Genomic DNA, 18,060 nt, shown 5'->3' with positions numbered 1-18,060 from the left:
GCACGTTCTCCCCGTGTCTGTGTGGGTTTCCTTTGGGTGCTCCAGTTTCCTCCCACATTCCAAAGATGTGTAGGTCAGGTGAATTGGCCATGCTAAATTGCCAATAGTGTTAGGTGCATTAGTTAGGGGTAAATGTAGGGGAATGGAATTGGGTGGGTTGCATGTTGGTGTGGACTGGTTGGGCCAAAGGGCCTGTTTCCACACTGTAGGGAATCTAATCTAATCTTATACTACTGAGTTTACCACAGATAAAGTAGATCAGGTACCACGAGTTTAGCTTGCATTCAAGAAGAATCGAGTTTTCAGTTCATGAAAATAATAATCCAAGTGGAAGGGTTTTAGTTTGTGAAATCTCTAAGCTGTGAGTGTTGCTATAAAAGACTTCAAGTTGTCAGAACTAAAAGGAGGTGCAGGCCAGCAGAACTGGAAAGAACTTGTGAAACTCTCTCTGCATTCCAGTTTCAACTGTGCGATCTTTAGATCTAGAATCCTCCAGCTTCCAGCTGCATCAAATATGTATTTTTCTACTTAAAGTCAAACCTAACTTAGCAGAAGAGTAGACAAATTGACCGAATTTCCAGCAATTACTCACTCAGCATTGGAATTTATTTAGCAATGCAATCTCTTGGTTCTGTTTGAAATGCCATATTAATTCAATATACTATAGAAGACATCAACTTTCAATTATCCTTTAAGTTTTATTTTTGTTGTTGCAGGGATGTCCCAGAAGCAAAATAAATCAAATATAGTCAATAGTTTGAGTACTGCATTAAAATAAGTAGGATGTGGAATCATTTTGCCATTCTAGAAAACAGTGCTTGATATGCCAAAACTATGGGGTAAAAACAATGACTGCAGATGCTGGAAACCAGATTCTGGATTAGTGGTGCTGGAAGAGCACAGCAGTTCAGGCAGCATCCAAGGAGCAGCGAAATCGACGTTTCGGGCAAAAGCCCTTCATCAGGAATAAAGGCAGAGAGCCTGAAGCGTGGAGAGATAAGCTAGAGGAGGGTGGGGGGTGGGGAGAAAGTAGCATAGAGTACAATAGGTGAGTGGGGGAGGAGATGAAGGTGATATGCCAAAACTGTGTATCTACTAGGGAAGTGAGCAAATTATCATGCAAATAAAGATTCACATCAGCAATTTTCATGGGAAATCTCACAGGTAACTGCTAAATATCAGTAGAACCCATGAGATTTCTCAATGTCACCAACGTTATGGCAGTAAGCCAAAAGGACACACTATGAGTTTTCTGTATAGTGTGTTAGCATAGAATTTTTGCAATGGAGTTCCTGATCTCACACAATAACCTCAGCAGAAGATCAACAAAATCTTATAGAAATGTTGTATACAGTCTTTGCACAATTTTACTGGGCTTTGTTACAATTTGCCACTGAAGTTATGGTCAGAAATCAAGATGAAATCCAAAACCAAACTTTCCTTGTTGTTTTGTTTAGTGTGTTGAAAAGATGATGTAGTGCAACTGCATTGATCTTAAAGTTGGAATTTCTGGAAAAAGCCCAGCAGGTCCGACAGCATCTGTGGAGAGAAATCAGAGTTAACATTTCGGGACAAGTGATCCTTTCTCAAAGGGTCAGCCTCAAATATATTAAACGACCGAGACGCGACAGTTCATTATGGTAACAAACTGCACAGAGTTATGACCCCCTGTGAGAAGGAATTTCTCCTCAAGTTTGTCTTAAATGGGTGATCCCGAGATGATGCCCTTTGGTCCGAGACTCTTTCACAATCTGAGTAGTTACTTCCTTTTTTATCCTAGAATGCAACCCTCAAAGTTTATATTCTCCCACTGAATAAGTTTTTGATCATCTCTGTTGGTTTTTGAAAATGTCCCAATTGTCCAGTTTCCCACTAACCTTTGCAACATTTTAGGTTTCTTTCTTTGAGCTTGAGACTATTCTTAACCTCCTTGGTTAACATAGGTTGGTTGAATCCTTTCCTAGAATCCTATTTTTTACCTATTTTTGAATCAATGTTATCACACACCTCTGGAACATATGGGATTTAAACCTGGGCCTCCTGGTTCTGGGACATTACCATGGCACCACAAGACGGCCCCTATTCCTCATTGTTTTTTTTTTGCTGTGAGTCATGCACTATTTTCTTAAATAAAGGCAAAAGACTGTGGATGCTGGAAAAATGAAACTAAACACATTGAGAATGCTTGAGAAAATCACCAAGTCTAGCAACATTTGTGGAGGGAGAAAAACAGAGTTAATGTTTCAAGTTTAGTATGACTCATCTTCAGCACAGATCTTCTTCTGATCAAGAGTCATATCAGACTATTTTCTTAAACGTCTGAGAAATGTTAACTCTGATTTCTCTTCATGGATGCTGCCAGATTTGCTGAGTTTTTCCAGCAATTTCTGACTTAGTTTTTTAGATATCTGCCCTTCGCTACTAAACCCATGTCCCAGTCCACTCCAGCCAGCTCTACCCTCACTCCCATGTAATTATTTAAGTTTTTTAAGTTTAGCACGGTTGTTTGATAAGATGCAAATGTGTGAAAATAAGGTAGTCACCACTCAAAGGCTTCAGAGGAAAATCAGGAAATTATTTCTCAATGTTGAGAATCTAATTATTTTTCATTCTCACCAGATTGTCCCACCATTACTCACACCATACCATGAGGGAAAATTCCATCCAATGTCCTCAGATAGTGACCCCTGCCACATAACTTGCAAAAATTCTTCCCACGGTAGTAAAATTATGCTTCCTTCTTTGATGGTGCCTTTATGGCTTAAACTGCAGTCAAACATTTATTTAACTCCATGCCCACTAGTGCTTCCTAGATTCAAATGAGAACTAAGGATAGGTTCAGGTCTGGCAACAACCGTGAAGCTGACAGTGAGGGAGGGGGTCAGGAAGAAGGTGGGGAGTATGGAATCACTTCTCAAAGTGTGGCTTTGGAGAAACACTTTTATTTAACATCATGTTACCCTGCATTGTATAGATCTGCGTGGTTCTTGGTTCAGACTTTGGACCAGGTAAGTCAGAATTCTCTTGTTCCCATCTCTGCCCTTCACACCCCCACATTCCCACCTGCCTTCCCTCCCCTTCACCTTCCCCCCACCCCCCCACCACCATTGCTTACCTGTCAGTCACATCATGAGTTCAATTGTTTGACTCTACCTTCACACCCCAAATGTTGGTCAAACCTACCTGTACTACCGCCTGGTGGACAACACCCACTCCCTATATTTTTCCAGACAGCACAAAGTCAGGTAGCTTCATGGTATCGGAGAATCATTACAGCTAAGAAGGGTCTATTTGGCCCATCATGTCTCTGCTGCCTCTTCAAAGGAGAAATTCACTGAGTGCCACTTCCTCCCTGTAATAATCCAAATCCCTTTTGAATGCCTCAAATGAACATGCCTCCACTACTCTCGGGAAGTTCATTCCAGATCATACTCATTTGCTGTATGAAAACACTTTTGTTCATGTTATCATTGCTTCTTTTGCCAATCACCTTAAATCTGTGCCCTTTGGTTCTCGAACCTTCCAATAGGATACTTGTTCTGATTTATTCTCCTCTCCCTGTTCACCAAGGAGAACACTCCCAGCTCCTCTGATCTAGTCAGGTGACTGAAGTTACTCATCCTCTGAACCATTTTCTTGAATCTTTCCTCCACCCTCTGTGCTTCAGATCCCTCCTAAAGCGTGGTGCCCAGAACTGGACACAATAGTCCAGTTGAGGCCACAGCAGTATTTTATGTAAGTTTAACATAAATATCTTGCTTTAGTACTCAAATTTTCAATCAATAAAGTCCAGGATGGAAGATTCCCCTCAGAATTGATGGGAAAGGTAGCAGGAAGGGTAGTTAATAGGGTTGGTTGTCACAGGGTATACATCCTTTCGCACCATCACAGCAATTAAGCTTGAGGCAAGAATGCCCATGATTGAACTTCCTGAGCCACCTCTAATTAAGCCCATAAGTGGTCAATTAATGACCGCATAAGGGCCTCAACAACATCTGAGCTATAGTTACTTCAGTTCCAGTATTGTGACCTCCCCTACTGGTCCTAAGTTAGAGGTCAACTCGCCATTATACCACACTATCATTTTCTCTTATCTGCCATCTCCACAGAAAATCTTAGGAACCGCGTAGGGCAGCTGCAGACTGATGGAGCTGGTCTGGGTGCAACAGCAGCTTTTTAAGACTGGTATCCCAGTGCCAGGGATACCAGTCCATTCCAGCAATGGTGAGTTGTTCCAGGTACAGCAAGTATTAGAATCAGACAAGAAGGGTGCCATAGGGCTGGGGTAGGTAGTTAATGAGACAAGTTTGGTAAGATATGGCGAGAAATTGTGATAGGGCCTCACAGAGAGAAACCTCTATGAAACTCAACAATGTAGTCTAACAAAACTTCAGCCCCGTGTTTCTACTGTCCCTTGTATTCTACAAACTAATTTTGTTCATATGTGTGTTGTGCTATACTTTATCAAACTTCTTTTTGAAGTCCAGGTGCACCACATCAACAATACTCTCCTCATTAACCCTCTCTGCAAGCTAATTAAACATGGTTTGCCCTTAACAAATGCTTTCCTTACTTAGCCTGCACTTTTCCAATTTTTGTGTTCAAACTTGTCATTTTTCAAAGCTTCTCCACCACTGACATTATTCTGAAGTTATAGTTCAGATCTGAGGCCTATAGTTGCTGAGCTAATAGTTACACTTGTTTCTGAACTAAGGCAGTAACATTTGCAACTTTTCAGTCCTCTGGCACCACTCTGACTCTACAGAAGATTAAAAAAATTATGATCAATGCTTCCACAATTTCTCTTCTCATTTGCCTCAGAATCCTTGGATATATTCCATCTGGGTCTGCTGTTTTACCCACTTCACTAACAGTGTCCAAAATCTCGTCATCATCAATTTTCAACCATTCTTCTGTCTGCATTAACTCTTCTTCAGCCATGGACTGTGTCATATCTTCATCCTTGGTGAAAAGAAATGCAACATACTCATTTAATAACTTAGTCTACTTCTATATAAGAATTAGTTTTTTGGTCCTTAATTGTGCCCATACATCTTTTTACCCCCATTTTAGTATTACATGCACATAGATGACTTGTTGTTTCCTTTATATTTTGTTTGCCAGTCTCTGCTCATACTCTCTCTTTGCTTCCCTTATTTGCTTTCTCAATTCCCCTCTGAACCTTCTATTTTCAGCTTGCTTCTCAGTTAAATCACCATCCGACATCTGTCATAAGCACACCTTTTCTTCTTTGGCTTAATGTGTGATCCAGGAAACATTGGATTTGTTTGTGCTACTTTCCCCTTTTGAGGGAATACGCCTAGATTATGACTGAAGTTCCTCTTCGAGAAAGGCAGCCTTTCTTGAGTTACTGTTTTGTCTCCCAGCTTATGAATCAATTTATCTGGGTCAGATCCAATTTTCCCACAGAAGATGGCTTTCCCTCACTTATTTACTCTTACAATGGATTGTTCCTTGTCTTTTAACATAGCCAACCCATACCTAATATTGCAATGATCACTGTCCTCAAAAATTCTCCCTCTGGCACCAGATCCACTTGGCCAACATTGTTTCCAAGAACCAGGACTAGCAATGCCTCCTTTCTCATCGGACTAGAAGTATTCTGCTATAGAAAATTCTTCTGAATACATACTATGAACTTTTGCCCCTCTCTGCCCTTTATACTTCTACCATCTCAGTCTATATTGAGATATGTAAGCCCCTCATTATAACTACTCTATAAATCTTGTACGTCTCTGTCACTTCTTGCAAATTTGTTGCTCCACATCTGTCCCACTGGTTGATGACTTTATAGACTACACTAAGCAATGTAACTGCACCATTTTTGTTCCATAGTTCTGGTATAATCGATTCTGTCTTTAACCTGAAACATCCTTTTTCCAACACTACAGTGTTCATCTTAATCAATACTGTCATCCCTCTTGCCTTGGTCCCTTTCCTGTCTTTCCTGAACACCTTGCATATCCAGGAATATTTAACTCCCAATTCTATCATTCTTTGTACTATACCTTCAGTTATAGCCACAACATCTTGTTTCCATATGACTACCTACTCCAGTACCTTGCCAATCTTACTTACCACACTCTACATGCAAATTCACATACATGAAAGAAAACGCTAATTTGCACACATTTTTCTGTTCACTAAGCTTTTTATGTCCAGATATTCCTTGTGTTTACATAAGTAATTAATTGAACACTACTGGCATCATCTGCAGAGAAAGAAGACGTTCTATAAATAATCTTAGGATAGCAAATGTAGAGAAAATAAACTTCAAAGCTGCTTAAAGTGCTACAGTCTTCATGGAAACTTATTTGAGAACTGTCTTATGAATTGTATCCAAACAGGCAAAGATCACCGTGATAGAAATCTCACTGAAACATATTATCATGTAACTTGCATAAAATGTCCCTGCTCTGTTAGAGAGAAGGTTGAGAGGTGACTTAATTGAGATATATAAGATAATTGGAGGGTTAGATAGGTTGGGCAGTTTGAGCCTTTTTCCTCAGATGGCGATGGCTAGCATGAGGGGACATAGCTTTAAATTGAGGGGTGATACATATAGGACAGATGTCAGAGGTAGTTTCTTTACTCAGAGAGCAGTAGGGGCATGGAACGCATCGCCTGCAGCAGTAGTAGACTCACTAACTTTAAGGGCACATAAATGGTCATTGGATAAACATATGGATGAGAATGGAATAGTGTAGGATAGATGGGCTTCAGATTGGTTCCACAGGTCGGCGTGACATCGAGGGCTGAAGGGCCTGTACTGTGATATGTTCTATGTTCTAACAGGAAGAGCTTCTCTTGCATTTGACCAAAAGAAACCAAAATGTTTCCCAATGTGTGTTCCTGAAGAAGACTGATGCCTCCCTTCATGGAAGTGTGGACTGGAGGAGTGACACATGACTTTAAAGTAAAACTGGCAGATCCCTATTCAGACAGGAAGTTAACAAATATGAATGAGCCATTGCCAAGAATGAAGAGAAATGGCTGCAGTATCAATTGGGTTGACTTTCATGTGTCCATTTTGTCATAAAGTTTGTCTCCCTAGAATTGGTTCAGAAAATCACTGAAATGACACCAGAGACACGGCCAGTCTTAAGATTTGAAGTGATTGTGAAATCATCTTACTCGACTATCGAGGGAGTAGTAAAGGAAGCAGCCCAGAGCCTCAGGCCATATGACATTTCCCTTCTAACACCATCTGGCTCCTGCAAGAGAAGTCATAAGCCTGTTGTGACAGTTTTTCATTAAATAAATATTTACTTGTCTCATTTCTGAGTAGCCTGCCCTAACTAAAGGAACAAAAGCAAATTTCATAGTGCAATTTGCTATCTTTGATGGGAAGAAATCACATCATACCAGTTTCTGGCATGTGCTTTGTTGGCAGTGTGTAGATTTTTTCCATTAAATCTGTGTTTTTGTAAAGAAGAAGAAATTTTAAGTAGATTTTCACAGTAAAGTGATCACGCGCTGTTGTTTGTTCTTTCCGAATCAAGTTCTTTTCTTTTCAGTAGATCCCATAAACATGAACCGACTTGTACTTATTGGGTTAGGCTTTTACCCACTCCTACTTCAGCTGATACACTTCATTCTCTAGGGTTCCTCAAAGTAGGTTCCTTGCTTGCTTCCGTATTAGTTTAGTTGGTTCTAAGACAGCAACTTAAGGGCAATCAATGTTTAGAGCTTATCGTTCCTTGATTCATTGAAGGCATCAAATAAACACTTTAATATAAGAACTGAAAATACAATTTGGTGCAGATTAAAATCTAATTTTTGAATTGCCTTTTTTATAAGTAAAGTTTCGTAATTTTCCTTTGCATTTTTAAGCTCCGATCTGGCAAGAAGCTAATTGTGTGAGTTCTTCCGAGGTTCTTCCAATTGTGCTCTGAAATTAAAAGCCAGGAGGCACGGAAGTTCCATACCGGTTTTCTCCCTCCTTGTGTGGAGATGCCCAATGTCCACTCAAATATTCCCAGGATTACGTTGTTGTGATCTGACATTCAGTATGAACAGTCTAACTGAGATCCTGCTATTCCATGGTGCCTTATATCAAATATTTTAATGGAATCAAAGTAATCTATGGATTCACAAATAATTTCAATTTAGAAAGCATTACTTATGCAAATTTAATGAAAACATACACAAAAATGTTCAGACCTATGTATTCTGTGTCAAACATCCCACTTTGTACTCAGAAAAAGAATCAGAATAAGTATCCATACAAACATGAAATGTTCTTTAATCAATAGGGTGAAAATCAAATGCTAAACCATCAATTTTCCCTGCATTATTGGCAATCTTTCTTAAGAATAGTGAACATCATTTGACTTTTGACATTTCGTTGGAAATTTTAATCCAGAATTTCAGCCATTAGGGTCTCTCCGTGTACGATGTTAGTTTGACAACAACCTTTTCAAGCATTTTTAGGCTTCACTGATCATAAGTATATTTAATGTTAGTCAGTTGTTGTTGATAAATTGGGATCAGAAGACCACTGAAACACACTGGCTTCAGATTTACTCAGTTCCAAGGAAGCGGATAGGCCGACTCTTACCAGAAATTGGTTAAGTGTTCGTTTTCATTGTGCTTCACCGTTTTTGTCCGAGAGCACTAGCGAGTTCTTTGCACTATCTTCCCAAACTCGCCTCATTACCTCTGCACCACATATGTTGTCCCATTCCTCCTATTCTCCAAATCACTGCAGGTTTAAGTGCTGCACATTGCTGGAACCTCACAGGATTCCTTTAGAGGATGTCTTTAGAGCTCAGCTGTGCACCTGATCAAGGGCTGGTATTCTGCGGTGACCATGCACTGTTTTATTTGCCCTGGACATGTTGGACAGAGGGTATTTTGTACCCCACTTTGTCCACAGGGACCTAGAGGTCCTGCTGGATTGGGGTACTTGTGATCGCTGACTATGGATGGTGCCAAGAGCTGTTGATGCCTGATGAGGGCCAAATAGCAAGCTGGGATCACCAGGTTACTGCTCTGAGTTTCATGTCGGCAATTCTAGTGTCTATCTGGTGGGTGGGAGAATAACTGGATATCAATGAGACAAAATGATATTATAATGAGGATGAAGATACAGGTTAATTATGCATGCTAATAGCCCTCTCACCAACAGGAATCTTGCTTTACAGCCCTTGGTTTGAAAATGGGACTTTATGCTTTCAATGATGGGTAGCTCCTCACTGCCAATTTCACACAACTTTCTCACCAATGCCCATGTCGTTCAGGGACTGGGAAGATTCAAACCAAAGGATGAATTGCTAAACCATTTATTCAAATTCATTAGAATTTTACAAGTCACGAAGGTCATTTGGACTCCATTTTGATTGATCCATCGGGGACATTGTCTCCACTAAACAGGAATCAACACAACAGGCAGTGGGACACCATTTATGTTAAGGGGAAGTGCTTGATCCAATCAAAGAAGCTCATCACAGGCAGAAAATAGCCTCATCTCTATCCTTCCTACCAAAATGTATAAGTTCACACTGTGCCACATTGTATTTCATCTGCCACTTCTTTGCCCACTTGACTAGCATCTCCAAGTCCTTCTGCCGCCTTCCCCCTTTCTCAACACCATCTGTGCCTTCACCTAATCTTGTGTCATCTGCAAACTTAGCAACATTGCCCTCAGTTCCTTTATCCAGATTGTTAGTGTGTAATGTGAATAGTTGTGGTCCCAACACTGATGTCTGCGAATTCCACTTGTCACCAGTTGCCATCCTGAAAAAAATCCCTTTATCCCACTCTCTGCATTCTGCCAGTCAGCCAATCCCCTATGCATGCAAGTACCATGCTCCTAACACCAAGGACCTGGGCGGCAAGGTGGCTCAGTGGTTAGCACTGCTGCCTCACAGCACCGGGGACTCAGGTTCGATTCCAGCCTTGGGCAACTGTTTGTGTGGAGTTTGCACATTCTCCTCATGTCTGCATGGGTTTCCTCCGGGTACTCCGGTTTCCTCCCACATCATCAAAGATGCGCAGGTTAGATGAATTGGCCATGCTAAATTGCCCGTAGTGTTCGGGGCATGAGTCAAAGGGAAATGGGTCCGGGTGGGTTACTCTTCGGAGGGTCAGTGTGGACTGGTTGGGCCAAAGGGACTGTTTCCACACTGTAGGGAATCTAATCTAAACTAATCTAATCTCAGAAATGCATAAAGGTGGATAAATCCCCAGGACCTGATCAGGTGTACCCTAGAACTCTGTGGGAAACTAGAGAAGTGATTGCTGGTCCTCTTGCTGAGATATTTGTATCATCGATAGTCACAGGTGAGGTGCAGGAAGACTAGAGGTTGGCTAACGTGGTGCCACTGTTTAAGAAGGGTGATAAGGACAAGCCAGGGAACTATCGACCAGTGAACCTGACATCGGTGGTGGGCAAGTTGTTGGAGGGAATCCTGAGGGACAGGATGTACAGGTATTTGGAAAGGCAAGGACTGATTAGGGATAGTCAACACGACTTTGAGCGTGGGAAATCATTTGGAAAGGCAAGGACTGATTAGGGATAGTCAACACAGCTTTGTGCATGGGAAATCATGTCTCACAAACTTGATTGAGTTTTTTGAGGAAGTAACAAAGAGGATTGATAAGGGCAGAGTGGTAGGTGTGATCTATATGGACTTCAGTAAGGCTTTCGACAAGGTTCCCCATGGGAGACTGATTAGCAAGGTTAGACCTCACGGAATACAGGGAGAACTAGCCATTTGGACACAGAACTGACTCAAAGGTAGACAACAGAGAGTGGTGGTGGAGGGTTGTTTTTCAGACTGGAGACCTGTGACCAGTGGAGTGCCACAAGGATCGGTGCTGCGTTCTCTACTTTTTGTAATTTACATAAATGATTTGGATGCAAGCATAAAAGGTACAGTTAATAAGTTTGCAGATGACACTAAAATTGGAGGTGTAGTGGACAGCGAAGAGGGTTACCTCAGATTACAATAGGACCTTGACCAGATGGGCCAATGGGCTGAGAAGTGGCAGATGGAGTTTAATTCAGATAAATGCAAGGTACTGCATTTTGGGAAAGCAAATCTTAGCAGGACTTATACACTTAATGGTTAGGTCCTCGGGAGTGTTGCTGAACAAAGAGACCTTGGGGTGCGGTTCATAGCTCCTTGAAAGTGGAGTCGCAGGTAGATAGGATAGTGAAGAAGGCGTTTGGTATGCTTTCCTTTATTGGTCAGAGTATTGAGTACAGGATTTGGGAGGTCATGTTGTGGCTGTACAGGACATTGGCTAGGCCACTGTTGGAATATTGCATGCAATTGTGGTCTCCTTCCTATCAGAAGGATGTTGTGAAACTTGAAAGAATTCAGAAAAGATTTACAAGAATGTTGTCAGGGTTGGAGGATTTGAGCTGTGGGGAGAGGCTGAACAGGCTGGGGCTGTTTTCCCTGGAGCATCGAAGGCTGAGGGGTGACCTTACAGAGATTTACAAATTTATGAGGGGCATGGATAGGGTAAATAGGCAAAGTCCTTCCCCTTGGGTCGGAGAGTCCAGAACTAGAGGTCATAGGTTTAGGGTGAGAGGGGAAAGATATAAAAGAGACCTGTGGGGCAACGTTTTCACACAGAGGGTGGTACGTGTATGGAATGAGCTGCCAGCGGAAGTGGTGGAGGCTGGTACAATTGCAACATTAAAGAGGCATTTAGATGAGTATATGAATAGGAAGGGTCTGGAGGGATATGGGCCGGGTGCTGGCAGGTGGGACTAGATTGGGCTGGGATATCTGGTCGGCATGGATGGGTTTGACCGAAGGGTCTGTTTCCATGTTGTACATCTCTATGACTCTATGACTCTCTTGCATGCATTTAAGTATAACACTATCAGTCCTGCATTGACGGCCCCCAACTCCTTGTTCCCTTGTCAGCTGTGCCCTGTAATTAGATTCCTGATCGTTTCCATATTCTCAGTCCTATTACTTGCACTGGAAACTATAATGCCCTTACTGCAGCCCTAGTTAAGCAATTCACCAGGACTCTGGTCCCATCATGCTTTAGATGGAGGCTGTCCCATCAGAACAACTCTCTCCTTCCCCAGGACTGGTGCCAATTTCCCATGAATTCAAACCCGTTTCTCCCACACCAATCTTTCAGCCAGGCATTTACCTCTTTAATCTTGTTGATCCTGTGCCAACTAGCTTGTGGCTCAGGTAGTAGTCCGGAGATAATGATCTTTTTGGTTCAGCTTTTTAATTTTCTCCCGAGCTTCTCATATTTCCTCAGCAGAGCCTCTTTTCTCTTTCTGCCTCTATCATTGACACCTACATGGACCACAGCAACTGATCTTTCCCTTTCATCCAAGATCCTCTGCAGCCCAATGAGATATCCTATACAGCCTCAGGACTCTCAATCTTGGCCATAGAGAACAGTGCGTATTCCCCTGACTATACTATCCCTAATTACAATTTTTATAGGATCATCACTGATGGGTGGCATGGTGGCCCAGTGGTTTATACTGTTGTCTCACAGTGCCAGGGACCAGGTTCAATTCCAGCCTTGTCTGTGTGGAGCTTGCACATTCTCCCCATGTCTGCGTGGGTTTCCTCCGGGTGCTCCGGTTTCCTCCCACAGTCCAAAGATGTGTGGGTTGGGTGGATTAGCAATGGGTTTATGGGGATAGGGTGGGGGTGTGGGTCTGGGTGGGATGGTCTTAGGAGGATCAGTGCAGACCCGATGGGCCAAGTGGCCTCTTTCTGCACTACAGAGATTCTATACAACTACACCCCTCCCCCCACCACGGTGCTATGGTCAGTTTGCTCATCCCTCCTACAGCCCTCACTCTCAATCACAAAGTGAACAAGAATCTCAAACCTGTTAGAGAAGTTCAAGGGCTGAGGGTCCCACGGAACTACCTACTGGCTTCCTCTATCTGCCTCACTCATAGTCACACCCTCCTATCCCTGACCACTGACTGAATAGATTAGATTAGAGTCTCTACAGTGTGGAAACAGGCCCTTTGGTCTGACAAGTCCACACCGACCCTCCAAGGAGTAAACCACACACTCCCATTCCTCTAACCTGTATTTACCCATGACTAATGCACCTAACCTATACATCCGCAAACACCGTGGGCAATTTAGCATGGCCAATTCATCTAACCTACACACCTTTGGATTGTGTGAGGAAACTGGAGCACAGAGCACCCGGAGGAAACCCACGCTCACAGGTGGAATGCGCAAACTCCACACAGACAGTCGCCCAAGGTTGGAATTGAACCCAGGTCCCTAGCACTGTGAGGCAGCAGTGCTAATCACTGAGCCACCATGCTGCCCCACTTAATCTAAGGAGTATGCCTGCCTCCTCAAAACATAGAGTCCAGGCAACTTTCCACCTTTCCTGATGTGTCTCTGTGTTCCCAAGTTCAGACTCCAGCTCATCAACTCTGAGCTGGAATTCGTCAAGCAACCAACACTTGTTACAGATGTGGTTATTATGAACCATAATGTGGTCCACCAACTTCCACATCATGCAATTACAACGTAGCACCTGGCCTGGTATATCTATTTTAATTACATCATTCTTACTTTGAATTTTTTTGTTAATCTTGTGCTAGTCATTTAGTTTGTAGCCTTCAAACATTTCCCCTATTTACCTTCAATCTGAAGTAAGCTTTAATAGATATTCAAATCAGTAGCTTTCACCAACCAATGAATGTACAGTTTACCTATGATGTCATTCATGTATGGGAACCCCACTCCTGAGCTTAATTACCCTGTTAATAAAATTTACAAACTATGAGTCAAAAAAAAAGCAAAAAGCACCTTGCTCCCCTCTGCATTGAATTCTCACACTGCCACCAAATTCCCTGAACTATAAACTCACTCAGGTTGTGTCTCACTCTGGTGAAAAACGTGAGCCAATTCGGAACGGCTTGGCCCATAGCTGCTGAAAATCCCATTTACCTCTGGGAAGAGGGATTGCCTGGGGTATCCCCAACTCTGAACCTTGTCAACACTCATCTCAATCCTGTAAACAAAAGGCTACTTTAGCTAAATTTTTTTCAATGTAGTTGCGCCATGTCAGAGGCTTAGTTTTGCTTGGCTGGCCTAGATCCCAGAAGGTGGTTCCAAACATGCCTTTACAGAGGTGGACACACCTTCACTCACTCAATGTGCCAGCTGAGCTAGCCTTAGGAGCAGGAACCCTCAGTTTGGGGCAACTCCTTTGACCTCGTTAGGGAAGATGAAGATTGAATTGACTTAAAAGGTGATGATAAAATTCATCTTACTGCATGTTCAATTGGGTTCTGCAGGAGTAATGATGGAACCCTTGCAGAATCCTGGAGTCTCAGTATGTATAATGCAGCCTATAACCCTTCCAATTTGTTTATCATTTTAGGTCTAGAATATTCTGCCCACAATTCCATTTGGTGTCATTGACAGTGATATGAAGTGGAACTTATTCAACATAAACCTGCTCACTGGTACTCAGGATGTGTTCGTCGAGGCCCACTCAGCTCATGACACTTTGCAGCCTTGGTTCAGACACAGACAAAAGAGCTGAATTCAAAAGTGGAAGTGAGGGTGACATTTGACATCAAGGCCTCATTTGACCAAGTGTGGAATCAAGTAGCCCTCGCAATATTGGAGTCAATGTGAATCAGGGTGAAATCTTTCCACTGGAAGGAGTTATACCTGGCGTATAGGAAAATGATTATGGCTGTTGGAAATCAGTCATCTAATCTCCAGGACATGTCTTGAGGAATTCCTCAGGGTAATGTCCTAAATATTGATCCATCAATTATCTTCCCTCTAATATATGGTCTGAGATTGAGATGTTTGCTGATGATTGCAGAATGTTAACCATTATCCTTTGGCATGCAATGGGATTACCATCACTGAATCCTCGCACTATCAATACCTTGGGACTTAAGCATTGATCAGAAACTGAATTGGACCAGCCACCTAAATACCATGGCTACAACAGCAGATCGAATGCTGGGAAACCTGTGGCAAGTAACTCACTTCCTGTCTCCTCAAAGCCTGTACACCATTAGCAAGGCACAAGTTAGGAGTGTGATAGAGTACAGTCCACTTGTCTGAATGAATGTAGCTTCAACAACAGTCAAGTAAATCAACACCATTCAGGACAAAGAGATTGCTTGATTAGGACCTCTTTAACATTCACTCCCTTTACCATCAATGCACAAGTGTAGCAGTGCGTACCATCTACAAAATGCATTGCAATAACTCACCTTAGACAGTACCTAGCTCCCAGCTCCAGCCCCACACCAGGTCCTAGCTCCCAGCCCTGCCATATTTCACCATCCCTCCAGAACTACCCCTCTCTGAGCCGAAGCCTCTTAGACAGTACCTTCCAAACTCATGACCTCTATCACCAGATAGACAAGGACAAAGAACCATTGGACCACAACTATCTGTCATACATCATTCCAACTTAGAAGTATCTCATCATTCCTTCAAAATCCTGGACTCCCTTCCTGATTGCATTGTGAATCTATCTACACTAAATGGACTACAGTGGTGCAAGAAGCCAGCTCACCACCACCTTGTCAAGGGCATTTAGGGTTGGGGCCATAAATAGTGGCCGAGTAAATGATGCCCACACCCTGTAACTGAATAAAGAAAAATGAGAAACTGAAACAGAAACTGCTGGAAAATTTCAGAAGGTCTAGCAGTCTCTGTGAAGATAAATCAGAATTAATGTTTCAGGTCCAGTAACCCTTCTTCAGAAAAAAAATGAGGTTCTGTTTTGTGGAGCTGGCCACATAATGAAATTTATATAAACAGAGCGAACAAGAAAATTAACACATAAATACAATACAGAATTTCAATTACTATGCATAATGATCTTTTCAGACTCAGACATCTGGAACGCCACCATGATAACTTTATTTTCATCTTGATTACAAATAAGTTGTTAGAAACACTTTGGAATGTTTGCATGAACATTTTTGGCAGGGACTGTCTCCAGATTCCTTACTTCAAAGCAGGGCAACCAAGATGATCATCTGTTTGCGATACAAGTTCTATGCTTCCACATAACGACTTCAGGCACCACAACCACATCGACATTTTATGGCTTCCTTCTCCATTAAGGGTTTATGCCTGAAACATTGATTCTCCTGCTCCTCAGATTCTGCCTGATCTGCTGTGTTTTTCCAGTACCACACTCTCAACTCTAATCTCCAGTATCTGCAGCCCTCACTTTTTCCTTCTTCATTGTGCCTCACCACATGATGATGCCTTAAACGCATTGCCTGTATACCTCAATTGGGTATGTCTCGGATGCTTAATGAACGCATTAATGACTGACAATGGTGCTGCTGATGCAATTAAACTCAAAAATTTATTCTATTGTTTCCTGGCAAGTAACTCCTCTGGGAAATACTTTCTTGAGAGATTATGCAGAATTATAACATAATCAGCCACTTTTTAGCTTTCTTATGAAAAAAGCATACATTAGTTAGTACACTTTATCTGTTCACTCAAAGCCACTGAAAGCATAAGGGTTCTCATATCTCCAACCTTAGAGTGGAAGCTGGTTATGACATTTGTTACCTCATCATTTGTTGTTATATGCAAGGCATTATCCTCTCGTTACTTATTTTTGCGGAAATGCCTTAGACATATTAATAGCTGTAGTTCAGTCCTGCAGTCATAGCCTCGGCACATAAAATGGATATTTGTAATGACGGTGGGTGAGGAGTATGGGAAAATAACAAGCCCTTTCTTTTCTTTCATTACTATCAGCAGGTCGAGAGTGTAGTGCTGGAAAAGCACAGCAGGTAGGAATGATGAAGGGCTTATACCCGAAACATCGATTCTCCTGCTCCTCAGATGCTGCCTGACCAGCACTAAACTCCTGACTGAGCTCCAGCACCTGCAGTCCTCACTTTCTCTTAGTAAGAGCAGGTACCAGGGAACAAGGACCTGAAGTATGAGGCTTCTATATGTTAGCATTCAGAATGGGAATCACTCAGAGTATTGTCTGTGAACTTTGTTTCTAGTTTCAGCTGATGTGCAGACCCTGTTGCTATACAAAATAGTTGCATGCTCCTGCATTATTCAGTTATCTTCTCTATTATCCATCTGAGATGCCTTTACTAACCATCAACGTGGTCATCAAACTGCCTCCAACATGCAATGAGCTCCTTGTAATTATGCAAGTACTTCTTACAGCTACCGACATAATCCCCGACTCCCCTGTACTCCAACAATTCCTGTATTCCTCCATGTTCAAATCCGTGCCAGGAGCACTTTTACAGCAGAGTTTGGAATTTCACTTCAGAAACTCACTTCCTTTCGTTCCAGCCATTTAAGACTCTTGTCCAAGAACCTGCTCATTCCTTCAACTGAAAATTACACCTTGTTCCACATACCTATCAAATCTCCCAAGATGCACTATCTCCTCACCCATCCTGCATCCTTAATTGTCCCATCTTATTATTAAGTTAGCTACCTTTGGAATTTCTGACTGCACAACCCTTCTGCAATTTTGATGGCCATAGGTGCAATCCCGGCGATTAATGCTGGGAAGAATCAGTTCCAGGAATTTCCGTGCCTCTTTACCTTAGCTGATATCCCACAATTCATGCTATTGCTGCTCCTTCCTTTGCTTGCTGAGAAATGCTTTAATCTGTCTCCAGCATGTTTCTCCTGTTTTGCCTCTTAGGCATTGTACTCAAAGCCTTTTACTTTTGATCACCTTGAACTGAACCTTTTGACTGATTGTATTTCACTGCGTGACTGTTTAAAGCAAAGCAATTAACCAATCTTTAGATCAAAGAAAACGGGGCAGATATTCATACAAATGAGACATTGAAATTTTGCTACACAATAGACAAGCATTTAACTTGCTCAACATGTGCCCTTCTCTGTCTATATTGTAGAGAAAGATCTGACTACACTCTGTGACCTTTTCACTGACGTACCCATCCTCTTCATTTGGAAATAACCTTTTGAAGTTTCACAATAAGAAATAGGGCCTTTCCATCTGGGGCCTTTTGTTAAAGTATCCACCTCATCAGATGGAAATTTATGCTCATTATGATGAATATTC

Source organism: Chiloscyllium plagiosum, unplaced genomic scaffold (genome assembly GCF_037043375.1).
Source record: "Chiloscyllium plagiosum isolate Xiang-an unplaced genomic scaffold, Cpla_swu_hap1 HiC_scaffold_3, whole genome shotgun sequence".
Classification (NCBI taxonomy): domain Eukaryota; kingdom Metazoa; phylum Chordata; class Chondrichthyes; order Orectolobiformes; family Hemiscylliidae; genus Chiloscyllium; species Chiloscyllium plagiosum.
The sequence above is the reverse complement of the archived record's forward strand: the minus strand, read 5'-3'. Positions refer to the sequence as shown.